General features: G+C 43.2%; 1 long non-coding RNA gene across 1 annotated transcript; it reads right to left on the bottom strand.

Moving 5' to 3' along the window:
• Positions 1-3,738: 3,738 nt before the first annotated feature.
• LOC127293340 (uncharacterized) lies at positions 3,739-6,482 on the bottom strand. The gene is made up of 2 exons (XR_007845699.1): positions 5,711-6,482; positions 3,739-5,286 (listed from the first exon to the last, which is right to left on the bottom strand). It is a non-coding gene; the product is annotated as an uncharacterized lncRNA (long non-coding RNA).
• Positions 6,483-22,704: the final 16,222 nt, after the last annotated feature.

Here is a 22,704-nt window from a genome sequence, read left to right as displayed (position 1 = left end):
GGGCCAGCCCAACTAGCATTGCTCACGCCGTGGGCCGCCTGACAGGGTGAGGCCTGCGCGTCAGTGAGCGTTAAACGCCGAAGCGGTATGCTCTGATTTCAACCGTCGGATTATAACGCCGATCGACGGCTCACGGTCGTCTTCTACATCGACGAGAGGGCTCTCTGGTGCGGCGAGGCTAGGGGTGGGGGAGCTAACCAGGGGTCAGCAGACCGCGGCGTTGATGCGAGGTGAGGTTGCAGACGGCGGCGAGGTGGTTGGTACCGACGGCAACTCCGATGGTGGCCGGAATCGACGACGCGCTTCTCAGCTCCGCCGCGGACGTCAGCGAGCAATTGGTGGTCTACCGTCTACAATGTGGCAAGAAGAGGAGTGGAGGAGGTTCAGAGAGAGGAGGGGAGCAAGTTTGGTGTGGAGAAGGAGGCGCAGGGGTGGCTCTATTATACTTGCGCGAGGTGGCCGTGGGGTGCGGCAAGGTCGACGGTGGCGATGGCGTTCGAGGGCATGAAAGGGCAAGGAGATGAGGGCGTGCGCTTCCTGGCATCATGGCGAGCACGACGCGCTTGATGGGGCAGCGAAGGGAGGACAAGGGAGTGCGAGCGTCGTCGCCGTCCTTGCAGTACGGGTGCGGCAGGTTTTTTGATCATGGCATCGTCTACGGCGCAGGCGACGCCCAATGGGGTTGTCTGGCAGTGTCCTGGTAGATCATTGAGTGATCATGCGCGAGGAGAGAGGGAGAGGAGGACGATGGCGACGAGGCGAGGCAGAGCTCTGGCGTGTACCGTGGCATGCCAGTGCACGCCATGGCGTGTTTGTGCGTGGTGATCACGATGCGGCTAGGGCTGTGGAGGCCTCCTTTTGTCCAGAGATCCCGTCTAGTGTGTTCAGGGGGTAAAGTTAGAGCTATGTGACAAGGTGTTGTGGAGAGGGGAGGGCCAGGGTAGGGTTTGACATTGTGGTGATCATAGGGTCGGCATGGAGTGGCATGGGGATGGTGCAGGGCTGTCCTTGGGCTAAATCCTGCATGGTTGTGATCAGTAGGATGAGGCAAGACTAAGGGACAAGGTGAGAGTGACCAGAGAGGGAGAGTGGCAGGGTTTGGCATGGTGGTGTCCAATTCAATGGCATGGGCTTGGCATGATCCATTTGTGCTCAATTTTGGTGTAACCATGGTGCTGCAAGTTTTAGTGTGGTGAGTTGAGTGTGTATGACATGGAGCACAAGGTTGGAGAGGCTAAATGTGTGCACAAAGAAATAATTACAGTAGACAGCGCGTATTTTAGCACCCCTTTCTGGCTTTTTATGTCCTTTTTATTATCATGTAAATTATGGCGTATGAATGAAAAAAAAATTTATGCGCCGTGCCGCTGGAGCCACCCCCGATGCAAACGGACACCCGGACGCTTTCGACCATTTGGCCCGATGCAAATGGACACGACGCGTCCGTTTGAACATCCGAAATATGTCGCGCCGCTGGAGATGCCCTAATGGACATGCAAATTCACCAATGTGGTAGTTCTGCCAGGCGGAAAGGTACACGTCTTCGGCCAATCAAGACTACGGTCAATTCGGCTGTGAGTGCTCATTAGTCAGCATTCAGCACATGGAGCCACAAATCTTGATGTCATCCTTCACTTAGAGCTAACGTGTAGGACATTTGCCAAGTTGGGGAGAGAGAATAGAGAATCCCTTAGCTAAGGAGTAAGAGAAGACGTATATATCACATGTCTTTTCTTAGGGCATGTACAATGGTAGAGAAGGCATTCCTTCCCTTACCCGGCCACATCAGCTAGAGAAAGCTTTAGATATAAGTCATATAACACATTATCTCTTACTGCCATCTCTAGCAACTAATATTAATAATTAAATTTCAGTTGAAAATTTGTTGCTAAGGTAAGACATATGTGATACAATGGAGAAAATAGTCTTAAGAGATGATCACTTAGCTAAGGGAAGACAGCCTTCTCTCTCCTCATTCTCTCTCCTCCAACTAAGCAAAAATCTAATGTGGTATCTCTAAGAGAAGGCTGACATCACCCATCCTACTAAAATCTAATTAATTTTCATTAATTTCAAAGGATGATGATAAAAGATAATACATTGTATATGTAATAGTTACTAGCAATATGCCGGTGCGTTGCCACGAAAGAAGAAATAATTATATTTCACGAACATGTAGTGCATATACTCCCATATAGCACCACATTTCACGAAAGTTTTTATTTCTACTCATCTTTTTATAAATACTCGCTATCAGAAGTTATGTTTTCACTTTACCTACTTGCCAAAACATATTATATTTTGGACGGAAGGAGTAACACTAATTTTCACATAAATTTACAAAATTGTAAGAAAATCAAACCTAGCAAAAGCGGGCTGTTGAAGGAGAAATACTTTTGAATGGGGAGTCCAGGAGTGCCACGGTTGGAACCAGCATCCGACGCTTTGAATGACATGGGTGTCGAGGCGGCGTTTGCAGTCCTTGAATGACCGGAGGTCATTCGTTAGCCGCCAGTAGATGGACTCCATGCCACATCCAACGTGGCCATGCGTGAGCCGCAACAGTAATGGCAGCAAAGGTCGACCACACGCCGTGCATCAAACGCCCCACCCGCTTGGGCCTTGTTGCACATGGTCACAGAGGGAGACAACATGGATGTGCTAGAAGGCTCATGCGGGTAGGCTGTTGTAGGCTGGCACGGTGGGTGCTCTCGCTGGTGTAGAAGCAGGGCCGACGCGCGGCGGGCTCCTATCGGTGCGAGCCAAGGTGGGAAATCGTGTGGTCGCGTCAGTTGGAGGTTAGGCGGAGATTTTTCTGTCATATATTTTCGGGATTAGCGAATAACTACAAGACACGCTCAACAGGCCGGGGGTGGGTGGTGGATGGGACCACAATGGAATCTCATTGCAAATCCGACGGCAAACCCGACATGTGTAGCTTCCCCTGGTTGTAGCAAATTCATTTGTTGTAACTTACTAGGAGGCATTGGCGCGGCATCACGCCGCGCCCATGGCCTATGATCTAAATCACGATGGAAGGGTTGTGTGTGGACTGTTCACTATGTAAATCCAATGTGAGCAGATAATATTGGCTACAAAGATATAGTTTTAGCAGTAGCATATGTATGTACAATGCACTTGGTGGAGGCCATACATTTCCTTGGTAAGTAGCGGTGGAGAGAGGTGATATATTTGGGACTGAACTACTTTCCAGGATGCCGATTCAAGCAGAAGGAACCACTTATTATCGTTGCTACCCCACATATCTTGAAAACATACGTGCCATTTTAGTCATTAACGCTCTTCCGAACATGAACACCGAGAGATAGAAGCAAATTTAGAATTATACTCAAGAATTGATTCAACACGACTATCAAAGCTAAGTAGATCAGCCAAAGGGGAAGGCCAATCTAGATAAATAGTCAGACTCTTCCACCACGGCAGAAGCCAATATAAATACTTCGGTGCATTCATAACTTTTACTCAAGTAATCTAGTGATGGTAATTCAATGGCAGAATGCCTGACTATTTGTGACCCAAAAAAATATTCTCCAATATCCCTGGAAAAAAGCAACCACACATGAAAAAATTAACCCCAATTTTAATGTGGGATCTTTGAGAATTTAAACAGCTGTGAAAGAAGAAAATGCTTCATTGTAGAGCTTTGGGAATTCTGCAAGTGGTGGGAGAAGAAAAGGTTTTCAACCATTATGTGGTGATTTAAACCAAATTAAACAATAGAACCGTCCAAATAAAAATAGTAATGCATATACCAAGTGTGTAGATTCACATGTAAGATATTATAAGTATGGCATGATATAAGAACAGAAATAGACCACTCACATCGGCGTTAGTAAAACTACAGGTAGGTCCAGAAGTAGAACAATAATCCTCCAGGCTTGAGTAATTGAGTTCACCCAGGCATGCGACGATAAATTCAAAAGGTCCAAATCTTTTGCTCGCACAGAAGGGCATGAGCCATACACGGTGAATTCCTGGCAGCAATAGAAGTAGGAAGACAGTACCTGCAATTTCCCACCAAAAATAAAGGTTACCAAATAATCTGGTTTAATGGGAAGAAAGGTTAAACGATATTCGTATGTCCGCACACTACCTGCATGAAGAAAAAAGTACATCTAACAGGGGACTAACCATAATTCTGCATATTACATCCAACCAAAAAGTAAGGGTCTCAATGAGATATTCAAATCCATCATCATCACAGTGCATTCCTTAAAAATGGTAGAGCAAAGTACCTCCCGGTAGTGCACAACACAGGCAACATGGGATTGAGACGCTTCCTTTCATGTACACTAAGGATAAAAATAGGGTCAAAATGCACTGAGTCTTCATATAATTCATGTGGTCTTTTGGACAGGGATCACTACTTTAAAAATACTGGCTGCATCAAAGCAAAATTCATCTATGTTTGCTTTTTTTTCCTGGAACAAATTAGATTATAACAATTGCAAAGAAATTTTGAGAAAGATAATTAAGTAGTGGTTAACAAATTTTAGCAACAGAAACTTATAAATATTTTTCATGATTTCGTTGGTCAAGAAACGAAATGATGAGAATATCATGCATTCGAAGTAATCCAGATGATAGTACCAAACCACGTAAAGAAAAAGCTAGGAACCGAGAAGAGCAAGCAAGACGGCCCATCCAGATAATTAAGTAGTGCATGCCGCCGACATGGAGCTCATACCGAGCAACACACCATAGTAATAATATTCCTCCGCAAGCTACTTGAGAGAGGGAGAAACAGAGAGACAAAGAGTAACCTTTAGGTCGAGCAGGCACTGTGAAGGTCCTGCACCGGTGCATCATATCAGACATCTCTGATAGCAGTGATATAGTACCACGATTACTGATCAATAAGACATGCCATATCTATTTCGTAGCCCATCTAGTGACCTATTTCGTTATTAGTATAGTCCAAAAATAGCGGAAAACATATCGGAAGATGCAACGTCAACATCTATATGGCAAAAAAAAAACTACGCTACTGAATCTGGTGAACAAAGCTAGCACAAATCAACGAAATCATCTGAAAAGGCACTGACATTACTCCTCTGAATCCTCTTTATATGGCTCTCCTACAGAAATGCCAATTAGAGAAAGTTAAGCAATACCTTCAGAGAATCCACCTTAGTAACCGAAGACATGTATGTCAAATATAATTCAACAGAAACAAAAAAAATATTAGCATCTGCTTGTGCCGCTGTTTAAGTCACCTCAGCACCCTCTGCCTCCGTGATTCTTCGTAAACAATATACTTGAAGGCTGTGAGGAGATGGATAGAAGTAAATAAAAATTAGACATGGAACATCCCACAAAGCCTATAATTTGAAAGATCAATATTCAAGCGACTGGAAAATTGTGATAGGCTAATACTTGACACATAGATCATTTTTTAGGATAGGCTCTAAAACTGTTGCTTGATAAGTATATTTTAAATACTTTAGGTAAAACAGAGAACAACAGGACAAAACACTATGGAACATGAACATACTTCTTTTGATATACTCCTACATCATCCTTATTAGGGTCAATTTTCTGTTACCAGGATGCAGAAGGCGGAAAACTAAAATCTGCATAGTACCTTACACTGAAGCTCCATCTGGTTAACCAAACATAATTCTGAACTTCCTTGCATGGTATCATGAACTCTGAACATAGGAAACACAATTCAGGGAAACTAACGAACCTTAGTGGATTCAAAGGATGATACCCTGCACCTCGTGTTCTTTCCAGCCCTCAACTTATTCCACAAGTGCAATTACCAATTGTAGATGGTCTCGAACGCGACCGCCAAGTCCAACGGAGGGGCCCTGGCTTTGCTCAGCTTGTAAAACCACATGCAAGTCTACCAGCCGCAGATCCTCGGATGGGTGTGCTCTTCTCTTGCATCTCCTGTACGCGCTCCTCGCCTTTCGCCCCGAATCACACATGTCCGCCTCCTCGCCTTCCGCCGCGAATCGCGTTTGTCCGGCTCGGCGGTCGCGTCCGCGCTCACGAACCGCCTGCGCGCGGCGGCATCCGGCCATGGTGACGCCAACGTTGCCCTCAAGTGCCTCGTCACTGAAGATCAAGCTCCTCGCCTCCTCGTCGCCCTGGACCGGCACCCGCCACCCGGCCCGCTCGCAGTTGCCGCCTCCTAGGCCAGGGTCTCTGCGCGCCTCGTCGAGGCCCACCCTTTCTCCCAGAACGATCAACTCTGCCCAACCACCACCTATCCGCCAGGTCCCGCCCCCTTCCTGCGCACATCCTTCTCCCGTGCCGCCGACTCCTCCAGGCTACATCGCCGCCGACATCGTCCTTTGCCACATCGCGGGAGACGAAGAAAAGGGGGGCAAGTTGGGTGAGGCCGGGCGGTGGTGGGCTGGTCGATGGGGAGAGAAAAATCTGGAGACTCTGTATGTGGTGGCTGTTAAGCGGTGGGGGCACGTGGACTGCAAGGAAAGGATACAGAGAGATCCTAACAAATTGATGGCTTGCACCAAGCACCGCTTTGACCGCAAGAGTAAATCAAGAAGGCTTGCAACCGGTTGCCGGTAACCCACCCAACAACAAAAAAAAAGGAAACGGAAAATATGTATGGACTGGACCAGGTAAAAATAGAAGAGAAGATGTACATGTCGCTATCTAATTGGAGGAACACATGGATAAATAGCTCATGAAGAGTAACCAAATCAATCTGAAGTGTGGTAAATTGATTGAACTTTATATAGGGTATAATTACAACATATGGTTATTATTTTTATTTCTCAGAAATCCATGTTCCAAAAATAATGAACAGAAAGAATAAAGCAGTACAAATATAATGATGACAAATCTAGAGGAATGTACAAAAGAGCGGATCGAGTCCACATATAGCAAGCATTTTTTTGTGTCCAGAACGTGCGTGAAGGTTAGTTAAAACAAAGGAACAATTTAGGATCCTTTCCGAGTCGAACCCAAATTGAAGATGCGTTGATGGCATCACGCGACTTCAGCCTCAATGGGATTCCAGCAAGAGATGTTGGGTCCCAGGAAAAGCTGTTTGGCCCGTTTGATGTAGGTAATGTGGGGCTAAGAGAAGGCAATTCCTATACACCGACCAGGTCGGCCGTAACCGTGCGCCGCACACCGACCGCGCGCGGTATGGGCCGGCCTGGTCGGCCCATTTCACATTTATTTTCGTTTTCTGTTTCTTTTTTGTTCTTTCTTTTCTTTTCCTTTTTTGTTTTCTATTTATTTTTTTTGTTTTTGTTTCTTTTCTGTTTATTTTTCTTTTTGTTCAAATTTTAAAAGTTCAAATCTAAAAAAAATTAAATTCGGAAAATGTTCAAATCTGAAAATCGTTCAAATTTGAAATTTGTTCATAGTAAAAAATGTTCAATTTTTGAAAAAAAAATTGAGCTAAAAAAATTTTCATAATCAAAAAAAAAATCAGGAAATGTTCAAATTTCAAAATTGTTCAGATTTAAAAAATGTTCAAAATTTAAAATGATTCAAATTTGAAACTATTCAGTTAAAAAAAGTTCAAATTTAAAAACTGTTCATTTTCAGAAAACTGTTCAAATTTTTGCGAAATATTTGTTCTCAAAAAATTCTTTTAAAAGTTTTAGATTTGAAAAAAACGAAAAAATAAACATAAAAGAAAAAACATAAGAAAGGAAGAAAAATGAAAAAAAAAACTCACCTGATGCGATAGGCCGCGGCCCTGAGCCACCCGGATCATGGGGGCTGTGTGGTGTGTTGCACCCACCGAGCAGGTCGGTGCATAGCTTCTCAACCATTGTACATATGTACCCTAACATTGATAATTTTTTAGTAAAGAATGATAAGCCTATCAGGTCTTTTTTCTGGGCTGGTAGTGCTGACAAAAGGAAGTATCATTTTGTTAGATGGAGATGGATTTGTAAACCAAAACAAAAAGGTGGCTTGGGAGTTAAAGACTTATCCAAATTCAATATTAGTTTGATGTGCAAATGGTGGTGGAAATTGGAGCATGATACTGGTCCCTGGCAGGATTTTATGAGACTGAAATACCTGAGAGGTAAAGGCATTTATTATGCAAAACACAGACCTGGAGATTCTCCACTTTGGTCTGATATGTTGAAAGTTAGAGATATTTATCTCTGTGGTAGAAGAATGAAAGTTGGAAATGGAAATTTGACTAGTTTCTGGGGAGATTCCTGGTGTAGCATTAGGCCTCTCAAAGACATGTTTCCTGCCCTATTTGATATTTGTAATGAACAGAACATCACTGTTGCTGATGCAGCTGCCATGGGTTGGAGATTTTCTTACAGAAGATGGCTGTCACCTGATCTTATCATTCAAGAGGCTGGTCTATCTCAACTGATGACTCAAACACATTTGTCTCAAGATAGTGACTCCCCTAGATGGAAATGGTCCAAAAAGGGTAACTTTACTGTGAAGTCTGTGTATAAACAGATTAGTGGAGGGGGAAGGGACAGATCCTTTAGGCATCTATGGAAAAGCAGAATTCCCCTTAAGATCAAGGTTTGGCTCTGGTTGATCTGGCATAATGCTATTGCCACTAAAGACAATCTTCTCAAACGCAACTGGCCTGGGGATTCCATCTGCCAATTCTGTAATGAACAAGAATCCATTAATCACCTCTTCTTTGGCTGCCAAGTTTGTGTGGAGTGCAGTAGCTACTGCCATCAACTCCCCTACTCGCCCTGGGAGTTTTTCCCAATTTTTCTGGTGGTTCCCACAGTTTACCCATGCTAGCCGATGTAAGAGCAAAATTCATACCCCAAGTTTTGTGTGTTTGATGATAACACTTGAGCAATCTCACCGTGTGCCTTGAGTATCATTGTTAGATTTGCAAGTACACAGTGACCTCGCCGGACGCGTCAAGATCAGAAGACTGAAGCGTAGTTGATAGGTTTTCCGGTTTTGTGTGCGTTTAGCGAGGTAACAAAGTTGGAGAGAAAAAGGAAAGAAAACCAGATTTAGCCAGGCCGGTACTACCGGTACCTGTAGCGGTAGTACCGCTACCCCTATAGGTACCGCTATCGGTACCGCTCTGAGTCTGCACTGAATTCATCCCTCAGAACAAGTTGCGGTACCCCTTGCAGTACCTGGGGCGGTAGTACCGCTCACGAGCGGTAGTACCGCTCAAGGTACCGCTTGAGGTACCGTAACGCGTTACGGTCGTACCGCTCCGGTACCGCCCTGGTACCGCTCTGGATCCAGTAAGGTCTGGACCCTATTGCGGTACCACGAGCGGTACCGCGGGCGGTAGTACCGCTCTGTGTCCTTTGACCAGATCTGGGGTGATTTCGAACTCAGGGCGGTAGTACCGCTTACCCCAAAGCGGTAGTACCGCTTAGGCCAAATCTGGGCATAACGGTTGGATTTGGAGGAGCCTATTTAAGGGCCCCTTCTTCCCCATCCGATTTTATCTCTTCCCCTTCTCTCTCCTCCATTGTTGCTGAGCTTAATCCTTGAGGATCTCCTTCCTGATGTCTACGGGTGCTCCTATTCTTGTAGACAGTGTTGGGCCTCCAAGAGCAGAGGTTTGTAGAACAGCAGCAAGTTTCCCTTAAGTGGATCACCCAAGGTTTATCGAACTCAGGGAGGAAGAGGTCAAAGATACCCCTCTCAAGCAACCCTGCAACCACAAAGCAAGAAGTCTCTTGTGTCCCCAACACACCTAATACACTTGTCAGATGTATAGGTGCACTAGTTCAGCGAAGAGATGGTGAAATACAAGTGGTATGAATGAATATGAGTGGTAATAGCAATCTGAATAAAATATGGCAGCGAGTAAACATGCAACAAAACAGTAAACAAACGGAGATTCGATGCTTGGAAGCAAGGCCTAGGGATCCCGCTTTCACTAGTGGACACTCTCAACAATGATCACATAATAGAACCACTCTACACTCTCTTGTTGGATGATGAACACCACTAATTGTGTAGGATTACACGAACCCTCAATGCCGGAGTTAACAAGCTCCACAATATTCGATATTCATGTTTAAATAACCTTAGAGTGCATGATAGATCAACACAACTACACCAAGTAATAACATAGCATGCACACTGTCACCATCACACTATGAAGGAGGCATAGATCACATCAATACTATCATAGCAATAATTAACTTCATAATCTACAAGAGATTACAATCATAACCTACGCCAAGTACTACACGATGCACACACTGTCACCATTACACCGTGCAGGAGGAATAGAGTACTTTAATAACATCACTAGAGTAGCACACAGATAAATTGTGATACAAAACACATTGCAATCATAAAGAGATATAAATAAGCACCTCACTATGCCATTCATAACAGTGAATAAGTATTCTGTGAAATATAGCCTAAGAGACCCACACGGTGCACACACTGTCACCTTTACACACGTGGGACAAGGAGTCTCCGGAGATCACATAAGTAAAATTCACTTGACTAGCATAATGACATCTAGATTACAAGCATCATCATATGAATCTCAATCATGTAAGGCAGCTCATGAGATTATTGTATTGAAGTACATAGGGAGAGAGATTAACCACATAGCTACCGGTACAGCCCTTAGCCTCGATGGAGAACTACTCCCTCCTCATGGGAGACAGCAGCGTTGATGAAGATGGCGGTGGAGATGGCAGCAGTGTCGATGGAGAAGCCTTCCGGAGGCACTTCCCCGTCCCGGCGGCGTGCCGGAACAGAGACTCCTGTCCCCCAGATCTTGGCTTCGCGATGGCGGCGGCTCTGGAAGGTTTCTCGTACCGTGGCTTTTCCGTCTCGAAGACTTAGGTCAGGGGCTTCTTATAGGCGAAGAGGCGGCGTCAGAAGGGTGCAGGGCCACCGGACACTAGGGCGGCGCGCCCCCCGGGCCGCGCCGCCACCATGTGTGGGCCCCCTGTGGCCCCTCTCTGCGCGGCTCTCGGGTGTTCTGGAAGCTTCATGCAATCCTAAGATCTTTGAGGCGTTGATTTCGTCCGATTCCGAGAATATTTCCTTACTAGGATTTCTGAAACCAAAAACAGCAGAAAACAGCAACTGGCCCTTCGGCATCTCGTCAATAGGTTAGTTCCGGAAAACGCATAAATATGACATAAAGTATGCATAAAACATGTAGATATCATCAATAATGTAGCAAGGAACATAAGAAATTATCGATACGTCGGAGACGTATCAGCATCCCCAAGCTTAGTTTCTGCTCGTCCCGAGCAGGTAAACGATAACAAAGATAATTTCTGGAGTGACATGCCATCATAACCTTCATCATACTATTGTAAGCACATGTAATGAATGCAGCGATCCAAAACAATGGTAAATGACATGAGTAAACAAATGAATCATATAGCAAAGACTTTTCATGAATAGTACTTTCAAGACAAGCTTCAATAAGTCTTGCATAAGAGTTAATTCATAAAGCAATAATTCAAAGTAAAGGTATTGAAGCAACACAAAGGAAGATTAAGTTTCAGCGGTTGCTTTCAACTTATAACATGTATATCTCATGGATAGTTGTCAATGCAAAGTAATATAACAAGTGCAATATGCAAGTATGTAGGAATCAATGCACAGTTCACACAAGTGTTTACTTCTAAGATAGAGAGAAATAGGTGAACTGACTCAACATAAAAGTAAAAGAAAGGCCCTTCGCAGAGGGAAGCATTGATTGCTATATTTGTGCTAGAGCTTTGGTTTTGAAAACAAGAAACAATTTTGTCAACGGTAGTAATAAAGCATATGTGTTATGTAAATTATATCCTACAAGTTGCAAGCCTCATGCATAGTATACTAATAGTGCCCGCACCTTGTCCTAATTAGCTCGGATTACCTGGATTATCATTGCAATGCATATGTTTTAACCAAGTTTCACAAAGGGGTACCTCTATGCCGCCTGTACAAAGGTCTAAGGAGAAAGCTCGCATCGGATTTCTCGCTATTGATTATTCTCAACTTAGACATCCATACCGGGACAACATAGACAACAGATAATGGACTCCTCTTTTATGCATCAGCATTCAATCAACAATTAATTTTCTCATATGAGATTGAGGATATTTGTCCAAAACTGAAACTTCCACCATGGATCATGGCTTTAGTTAGCGGTCCAATGTTCTTCTCTAACATTATGCATGCTCTAACCATTCTAGCGGTAAATCTCCCTTACTTCAGACAAGACGGACATGCATAGCAACTCACATGATATTCAACAAAGAGTAGTTGATGGCGTCCCCAGGAACATGGTTATCGCTCAACAAGCAACTTAATAAGAGATAAAGTGCATAAGTACATATTCAATACCACAATAGTTTTTAGGCTATTTGTCCCATGAGCTATATATTGCAAAGGTAAAGGATAGAAATTTTAAAGGTAGCACTCAAGCAATTTACTTTGGAATGGCGGAGAAATACCATGTAGTAGGTGATGTATGGTGGACACAAATGGCATAGTGGTTGGCTCAAGAATTTTGGATGCATGAGAAGTATTCCCTCTCGATACAAGGCTTAGGCTAGCAAGGCTATTTGAAACAAACACAAGAATGAAGCGGTGCAGCAAAACTCACATAAAAGACATATTGTAAACATTATAAGACTCTACACCGTCTTCCTTGTTGTTCAAACTCTTTACTAGAAATTATCTAGACATTAGAGAGACCAATTATGCAAACCAAATTTTAGCAAGCTCTATGTATTTCTTCATTAATAGGTGCAAAGTATATGATGCAAGAGCTTAAACATGAGCACAACCATTGCCAAGTATCAAGTTATTCAAGACATCATACCAATTACCACATATAGCATTTTCTGTTTCCAACCATATAACAATTAACGAAGCAGTTTCAACCTTCGCCATGAACATTAAAAGCTAAGAACACATGTGTTCATATGAACCAGCGGAGCGTGTCTCTCTCCCACACAAGCATGAATTTATTCAAACAAAACAAAAATGATAACAAAAGCACACAGACGCTCCAAGTAAAGTGCATAAGATGTGATGGAATAAAAATATAGTTTCACTAGAGGTGACCTGATAATTTGTCGATGGAGAAGGGGATGCCTTGGGCATCCCCAAGCTTAGATGCTTGAGTCTTCTTGAAATATGCAGGGATGAACCACCGGGGCATCCCCAAGCTTAGAGCTTTCACTCTCCTTGATCATAGTATATCATCCTCCTCTCTTGACCCTTGAAAACTTACTACACACCAAACTCAAAACAACTCATTAGAGGGTTAGTGCATAATCAAAAATTCACATGTTCAGAGGTGACACAATCATTCTTAACACTTCTGGACATTGCTCAAAGCTTCTGAAAGTTAATGGAACAAAGAAATCCATCCAACATAGCAAAACCGGCAATGCGAAATAAAAGGCAGAATCTGTCAAAACAGAACAGTCCGTAAAGACGAATTTTAAAGAGGCACCAGACTTGCTCAAATGAAAATGCTCAAATTGAATGAACGTTGCGTACATATCTGAGGATCACTCATGTAAATTGGCATAATTTTCTTAGTTACCTACAGAGAATTTGGCCCAGATTCGTGACAGCAAAGAAATCTGTTTCTGCGCAGTAATCCAAATCTAGTATGAACCTTACTATCAACGACTTTACTTGGCACAACAATGTACAAAACTAAGATAAGGAGAGGTTGCTACAGTAGTAACAACTTCCAAGACTCAAATATATAACAAAGTACTGTAGCAAAATAAACACATGGGTTATCTCCCAAGAAGTTCTTTCTTTATAGCCATTAAGATGGGCTCAGCAGTTTTAATGATGCACTCGCAAGAAATAGTAGTTGAAGCAAAAGAGAGCATCAAGAAGCAAGTATGAAATAAATTTAAGCCTAACATGCTTCCTATTCATAGGAATCTTGTAAATAAACAAGTTCATGAAGAGCAAAGTAACAAGCATAGGAAGATAGAACAAGTGTAGCTTCAAAAATTTCAGCACATAGAGAGGTGTTTTAGTAACATGAAAATTTCTACAACCATATTTTCCTCTCTTAAAATAACTTTCAGTAGCAACATGAGCAAACTCAACAATATAACTATCACATAAAGCATTCTTATCATGAGTCTCATGCACAAAATTATTACTCTCCACATAAGCATAGTCAATTTTATTAGTAATAGTGGGAGCGAATTCAACAAAGTAGCTATCATTATTATTCTCATCATCAAATATAGGAGGCATATTGTAATCATAATCAAATTTATCCTCCATAACAGGTGGCACCAAAAGGCTACTATCATTATAATCATCATAAATAGGAGGGATATCATAATAAACATAAACTTTCTCCTCAATACCCGGAGGGCTAAAGAGATCATTTTCATCAAAACCGACCTCCCCAAGCTTAGAATTTTCCATAGCATTAGCAACAATAGTGTTCAAATCATTCATATTAATAACATTCTCATTAGCATGCATATAAAGTTCCATGGGTTTTTTAATTCTCTCTTCAAACACATCATGTCCTAATTCAAGATAAAGTTCATAAAGATCTCTCATATTTTTGTTGTTTTCCATTATGCCTAACTAGTGTAAACAAGAAACAAAAAGATGCAATTGCAGGATCTAAAGGAAATAGCTTCGAGTACTTACAGCGGCGCCGGAAAATAGCTTAGTAGCCGAGATCCGGAGTGTGAGTACCTTTTACCTTTCCTCCCCGGCAACGGCGCCAGAAAAGTGCTTGATGTCTACGGGTGCTTCTATTCTTGTAGATAGTGTTGGGCCTCCAAGAGCAGAGGTTTGTAGAACAGCAGCAAGTTTCCCTTAAGTGGATCACCCAAGGTTTATCGAACTCAGGGAGGAAGAGGTCAAAGATACCCCTCTCAAGCAACCCTGCAACCACAAAGCAAGAAGTCTCTTGTGTCCCCAACACACCTAATACACTTGTCAGATGTATAGGTGCACTAGTTCGGCGAAGAGATGGTGAAATACAAGTGGTATGAATGAATATGAGTGGTAATAGCAATCTGAATAAAATATGGCAGTGAGTAAACATGCAACAAAACAGTAAACAAACGGAGATTCGATGCTTGGAAGCAAGGCCTAGGGATCCCGCTTTCACTAGTGGACACTCTCAACAATGATCACATAATAGAACCACTCTACACTCTCTTGTTGGATGATGAACACCACTAATTGTGTAGGATTACACGAACCCTCAATGCCGGAGTTAACAAGCTCCACAATATTCGATATTCATGTTTAAATAACCTTAGAGTGCATGATAGATCAACACAACTACACCAAGTAATAACATAGCATGCACACTGTCACCATCACACTATGAAGGAGGCATAGATCACATCAATACTATCATAGCAATAATTAACTTCATAATCTACAAGAGATTACAATCATAACCTACGCCAAGTACTACACGATGCACACACTGTCACCATTACACCGTGCAGGAGGAATAGAGTACTTTAATAACATCACTAGAGTAGCACATAGATAAATTGTGATACAAAACACATTGCAATCATAAAGAGATATAAATAAGCACCTCACTATGACATTCATAACAGTGAATAAGTATTCTGTGAAATATAGCCTAAGAGACCCACACGGTGCACACACTGTCACCTTTACACACGTGGGACAAGGAGTCTCCGGAGATCACATAAGTAAAATTCACTTGACTAGCATAATGACATCTAGATTACAAGCATCATCATATGAATCTCAATCATGTAAGGCAGCTCATGAGATTATTGTATTGAAGTACATAGGGAGAGAGATTAACCACATAGCTACCGGTACAGCCCTTAGCCTCGATGGAGAACTACTCCCTCCTCATGGGAGACAGCAGCGTTGATGAAGATGGCGGTGGAGATGGCAGCGGTGTCGATGGAGAAGCCTTCCGGGGGCACTTCCCCGTCCCGGCGGCGTGCCGGAACAGAGACTGCTGTCCCCCAGATATTGGCTTCGCGATGGCGGTGGCTCTGGAAGGTTTCTCGTACCGTGGCTTTTCCGTCTCGAAGACTTAGGTCATGGGCTTCTTATAGGCGAAGAGGCGGCATCAGAAGGGGTCTGGGGCCACCAGACACTAGGGCGGCGCCCCCCTGGGCCGCGCCGCCACCATGTGTGGGCCCCCTGTGGCCCCTCTCTGGCGGCTCTCGGGTGTTCTGGAAGCTTCATGCAATCCTAAGATGCTGGGCGTTGATTTCGTCCGATTCCGAGAATATTTCCTTACTAGGATTTCTGAAACCAAAAACAGCAGAAAACAGCAACTGGCCCTTCGGCATCTCGTCAATATGTTAGTTCCAGAAAATGCATAAATATGACATAAAGTATGCATAAAACATGTAGATATCATCAATAATGTGGCATGGAACATAAGAAATTATCGATACGTCGGAGACGTATCACTTCCCCCTCCAACCAATCTTGCCATAATTTTGAGGATAGGTGGAGGAGACCCCGATCTATAGTTCTACCAAGAGAGATTTCACAAACACTAGCTATTCCTTAGTGGATCTTGGTGGTAGGGTTCCTTTGGTGGATCTTGGAGAAGAGTTCCTTTGGTGGAGCATTGGGGAGTTCCTTTGGTGGAGCCTTGGGGAGTTTCTTGGTGAAGCCTTGGAGAGTTTCTTGGTGGAGCATTGGAAGATTTCCTATAGTGGAGCATTGGTGATGGGTTCCTATGGTGGAGCATTGGAGATGTGCAGCTATGGAGTCTAGCTTGGTGATGTACGAGATCCATAGGGTGTTGGGAGCATCCTTGTGTGTGTGGAGCTCGCCCCAACCTTGTGAAGGAATCACCGCCTCGACCGGTGCCTTAGTGGAAGAGGGAGAGCACCTTCGTGGAGCTCTCTCGAGGAAGAGGGTGAGGCCTTCCTTCATGGTGTGGCCGCCTAGTCTCTTGTGTGAGACTAGCACCTCCTCAACGCAGACGTACCTCCTTTAGTGGAGGGAACTGCGGGAAACAAACCTCGACTCGCCTCGCACCCCCCGGTTGTCTCGCTCCTTACTTTTGTTATCTTGTTGATTCCTTTACTTGTTGCACATGCTCTAGCTTCATTGTAGGATCACCCCCTGATAACCCACAAGTATAGGAGATCGCAGCAGTCTTCGCGGGAAGTAAATCCCAATTTATTGATTCGACACAAGGGGAGACAAAGAATACTTGAAAGCCTTAACAGCGGAGTTGTCAATTCAGCTGCACCTGGAAACAGACTTGCTCGCAAGAGTTTATCAGTAGTAACAGTTTTATAGCAGTAGCAGTAGTGAAATAACAACAGCAGAGTAACAGAGACAGCAGTAGTGATTATAGTAAACAGCAGGATTCAAATACTGTAGGCACGGGGACGGATAACGGGCGTTGCATGGATGAGAGAAACTCATGTAACAATCAAAGCAGGGCATTTGCAGATAATAATAAAACGGTGTCCAAGTACAAAGCAATCAATAGGCATGTGTTCCATATATAGTCGTACGTGCTCGCAATGAGAAACTTGCACAACATCTTTTGTCCTACCAGCCGGTGGCAGCCGGGCCTCAAGGGAATCTACTGGATATTAAGGTACTCCTTTTAATAGAGTACCGGAGCAAAGCATTAACACTCCGTGAACACATGTGATCCTCACATCACTACCATCCCCTCCGGTTGTCCCGATTTCTGTCACTTCGGGGCCATTGGTTCCGGACAGCGACATGTGTATACAACTTGCAGGTAAGATCATAAAACAATGAATATCATGATGAAACAATAACATGTTAAGATCTGAGATCATGGCACTCGGGCCCTAGTGACAAGCATTAAGCATAACAAGTTGCAACAATATCATCAAAGTACCAATTACGGACACTAGGCACTATGCCCTAACAATCTTGTGCTATTACATGACCAATCTCATCCAATCCCTACCATCCCCTTCGGCCTACAGCGGGGTAATTACTCACACATGGATGGGGGAAACATGGCTGGTTGATGGAGAGGCGTCGGTGATGATGATGGCGATGAGCTCCTCCAATTCCCCGTCCCGGCGGAGTGCCAGAACGGAGACTTCTGGCCCCCGAGACGGAGTTTCGCGATGTGGCGGCGTTTTGGAGGGTTTCTGGTGACTTCGACTTCTTCTTCGCGATTTTTAGATCGAACCCCTTAAGTAGTCCAGAGGAGGGCGTCGGAGGCCGGCCAAGGGAGCCACACGCTAGGGCCGCGCGCCCCCCTCCTGGGCCGCGCCGCCCTATGGTGTGGGGCCCTCGGGCCTCCACCTGGCTTGCCCTTCTGGCTCCGTGAGTTTTCTGGAAAAATAGGACCTTTCGCATAAATTCCGAGGATTTTCCTGAAAGTTGGATTTCTGCACAAAAACGAGACACCAGAACAGTTCTGCTGAAAACAGCGTTAGTCCGTGTTAGTTGCATCCAAAATACACAAATTAGAGGCAAAACAATAGCAAAAGTGTACGGGAAAGTAGATACGTTTTGGACGTATCAACTCCCCCCAAGCTTAGCTTATTGCTTGTCCTCAAGCAATTCAGTTAACAACTGATGCGATAAAAGAACTTTCACAAACACATTTGTTCATATGATGTAAATATTCTCATGATATGGCTAATACTTAGGCAGTTCATAATAAGGTACATGCAAATAAGATCATCTAACAGCTATGTCAATCATGGACAGGTACCAACAATTAATAATAAGCATCATGAATCATGTCTATAAGCAAGATTGCAATGTTCATAAAAGAGTATGATAAAGTGGTATCTCGCTTGCCCATATTTAATCAGCAAAACATAAATGCCCAGGCACCTCTGAAGTTCATAGAAAGACTAGAAATAGTGATTGTCAAAGATAAAAGCATCAAAGTTATACCGCAATCAATCATATTTTGGGACAAGCATATTATACTAAGAATGACAGTTGTGCTCTCAAGATAGTGCTCAAAGAAAGAATGGAGACACAACATAAAAGTAAAAGATTGACCCTTCGCAGAGGGAAGCAGGGAGTAACATGCGCTAGAGCTTTTCATTTTTAAAACAGGAGTAAAATTATTTTGAGAGGTGTTTGTTGTTGTCAACAAATGGTAATGGGTACACCAACTAACTCGCCAACCAGACTTCCAAGAGCGGCTCCCATGAATTATTTTTGTGTTTGTGTGGCACTCCTTCCAACCTTTCTTTCACAAACCATGGCTAACCGAATCCTCGGGTGCCTGCCAACAATCTCATACCATGAAGGAGTGCCTTTTTATTTTAGTTTTATTATGATGACACTCCTCCCCACCTTTGCTTTCTCAAGCCATGGCTAACCGAATCCTTCGGGTGCCGTCCAACAATCACATACCATGGAGGAGTGTCTATTTAGGTTAATTAATTTGGGACTGGGAATCCCATTGCCAGCTCTTTTTGCAAAATTATTGGATAAGCGGATGTGCCACTAGTCCATAATGAAAGTCCGTCAAGAGTAAATGACAAGGTCGAAAGTTAAACACCACATACTTCCTCATGAGCTATAAAACATTAACACAAATTGAGAAGCATTTTGAAGGTTTTAAAGGTAGCGCATGAGAATTTACTTGGAATGGTTTGAAATGCCATGCATAGGTATTTATGGTGGACACTTTGGAACAACTGGGTTTTCAGGTGTTTGGAAGCACGAGCAGTGTTCCCGCTCAGTACAAGTGAAGGCTAGCAAAAGACTAGGGAGCGACAAATCAAGAGAGCAGTAACTGTCATAATCATGCTTGCGGCAAAATAAATTAACGGAGGCATAAAAGTGATACAAGAACTCTGAAGCAATGTAAATCATAGAGGCTTAATTGACTTTTGTTCAGTCATATGCATGCGTGAGCATGTGCCAAGTTGATATAAATGAATTATTCAGAGGAGGATACCACAATGTCATACCTACTTATGAATAAAACAATGCAAGCAAACATCCATGACATGCTACTCATATTAATAAATTGGAGCTAAACATGAGAGATCATGAACTACTAGACTTTCTTAAAAATGACATATACCTCACATGAACCAACTAAGCATGCTCACATGGATGAGTATATGTACAAAAATGAAAACAAATAGAGTTCATACCAGCCTCTCACCACAATCCAATTGTCGTAGATCGTCATTATTGCCTTTCACTTGTGTAGCTTGGATAATATGAAATGAAAACCACGCTCCAGCCACCAAAGACCATTGAACTCAGGACGAACTTTACAAACCAAATAAGAACAGCAAATATTTTTGGTGTTTTCAAATTTGAGAACAAGAACAAAAGGAAACAAGCAAACAAAGCAAAATCTTTTTGGATTTTCTTATAGCAAACCAACGATAGCAAATAAAGCAAAATAAATGCAAGAAACCAAAATAAACAAATGGTGAAGAGAAACAACAGAAATATTTTTGGTCTTTTCGTGTTTTAAGAAAGAAACAAAGCAAAAACAAGAAATGGCAAACTAGAAAAGTCACATAAACACAAAGCAACAGGAATTCGTCAAACTTGACAGCAGTACAGTACTCGATTTTTAAGAAATTATTCCACTGCTCAAATCGAAAAGTGTTCAACTAATGAAAGTTATATAAAAACCTGGGGAACATGCTCAAAAATTGGCTTCGTAAAATATCATTCTGGCTATTTTTGAGAATTTTTTCGGTAACAGTCCAGAATCTGTTTTCAGGCAGCACTTCCCCAAATATCATCTCCCTCTCATTAGAAAACCACTCAAACAAACTAAACAAGTATATACAAGTATCCAGCAACCATAATATGCAAAGAATGAGTGATGCCGGTATACCTCCCCCCAAGCTTAGGCTTTTGGCCTAAGTGGAGTTCAATCCCATGGTGCCCATGAAGTAGCACCTCCGTAGTACGAAGACGGATCATATTTCGGGTATGTGCTAGAAGAAGCACCCGGATACGTGACGGTGTAGTCGTAGGAGGGCTCGGCGTCCTCGGAGTCATGCTGCTGATGGAAGCCTTGTATCTTCAGTTTCTCCTCCACCTCCTCCTTAGAGCGCGACCATGGTTTCCTGTCAATACTGAACAAATCTGGCTGGGGCAAAGGGATTTCCTTCTCATCCCCGTCAGCAAACAACATTCTATAGAGCAAATTATCTGGAGTGGAATCAGCGGTAACAAAATCATGGCTCTTCATAGCAGCAATATCAAGCCTCCTAGGAGTTAATGGCACATCATTACAGTCAAGAGGAAGTCTTAAATGTGCTAAAATGCGCGATGCAATGGTTCCTCCAAAAATAGGCCCCCTGTTAGACAGGCGGCGAGCAATAAGAGAACCTAGATGATAAGGTGTCCCTCCAGTAAGTGCAGCAATTAAGAAAGCACGATGGTAGCTAGAAATATTGCTAGTGTTCTCCCTACCAAGAATGCTAGTAGCAATGTAATAGGAAAAATACTTAATGGCGGGGAGTTGGATGTTTCTTATCTTGCCACGCTGAATGGTGCGACAATCATCATTAGTGATCCCACGATAGAGCTCCAACAAGACCCTGGGGTTGTCCTCAATCTTCCTTGCTGTACCTACAGGGGCAATATCCAATGCAACACAAAATTCTTCCAATGTCATAGTAATAGCATCACCATAAATCTTGAATGCAACTGTCGGGCCATAGTGCTTGTTGTGGAACTTGAAGCTCTCAACAAAGATTTTGGTGAGCATGTAGTATTGCTCCCTTTCATCTCCCACGTAGGCGGCTAAGCCCGCCTTGTTGACGAGGGTAAAGAAATCATCCAACAACCCTGCATTACTCAAAAAATCATAACATGGGAAAGATGAAGCATTAGGGACTCCATTGTCTTCTTCGAGCTCAAAGCTTGGCGCGATGACATCCTCATTGTAGGATCGCCTGAATCGGGTGGCGGTCCTAGAGGGCCTTCCGATGCTGGTTGTCTCTCTCTCAAACACTTCTCCAAAGTTGAAATTATCCATCTTCCACCTCTGAAATTTTTCAACAAATGATATAAAATTTGATTTGGTGACATATAATTGAGGGGAACTACTATAGGAACTTGCTAGAGTACTAATCATGCATCAAAACTAGTTTATACATCTTAGAACAAGCATGCAAGCTCACTAAACATGTTACCTACATCAGCAAAATATTCAAGATATACTCAACCAAACAAAATTCTACTTGGATAATCGGAGGAGTCACATACCGGAGAGCAAATGTGCCAAATTTCAGACAGAAATCTGGGCTGAGCAAAGAGATCGAAAAATCCTGAGCTCTTGAGCAAAAACGCGAGTGAGAGAAAGCTGGTGTTGATTTTTTCGGGAGAGAGAAGAGTGTGGGAGGAAGAGATGCTGAAGTGGGGCAAAGGGGGACCCACACACCAGGGTGGCGCGCCCCCCTTGCTGGCCGCGCCGGCCTGTGGGGTGCCACCCTGGGGTGCCCCACTGGTCATCCCCAGGTGCTCCCAGGTGCATTTCGAAAAATAGGACCAACGGTATAATTTTTGTGAATTTTTGAAAACTTTGAAAAATGCACATTTCTGGGCATTAAGTTTATTATTACTGGACAGGAAAAATTTTAAAAATCTCTAATTAACTAAGGAACTTTGCAAATCAAAAGTACTACAGCAAGTAAGACAAGTGGAGGAAGAAAGAGATGTTGTTTACCTCCTCTATGCATATAAAAGGTATTTGTTAACAAGGTTGATCAAGTCTTGCCACCAAATAAATTTTACATAGCATAAGAAGAAATAAACCTCAAATCAATCATGTTACCTTGA

The sequence above is a fragment of the Lolium perenne genome, chromosome 4 (assembly GCF_019359855.2).
Source record: "Lolium perenne isolate Kyuss_39 chromosome 4, Kyuss_2.0, whole genome shotgun sequence".
Classification (NCBI taxonomy): Eukaryota; Viridiplantae; Streptophyta; class Magnoliopsida; order Poales; family Poaceae; genus Lolium; species Lolium perenne.
This window is presented reverse-complemented; position numbering and strand designations above follow the sequence as displayed.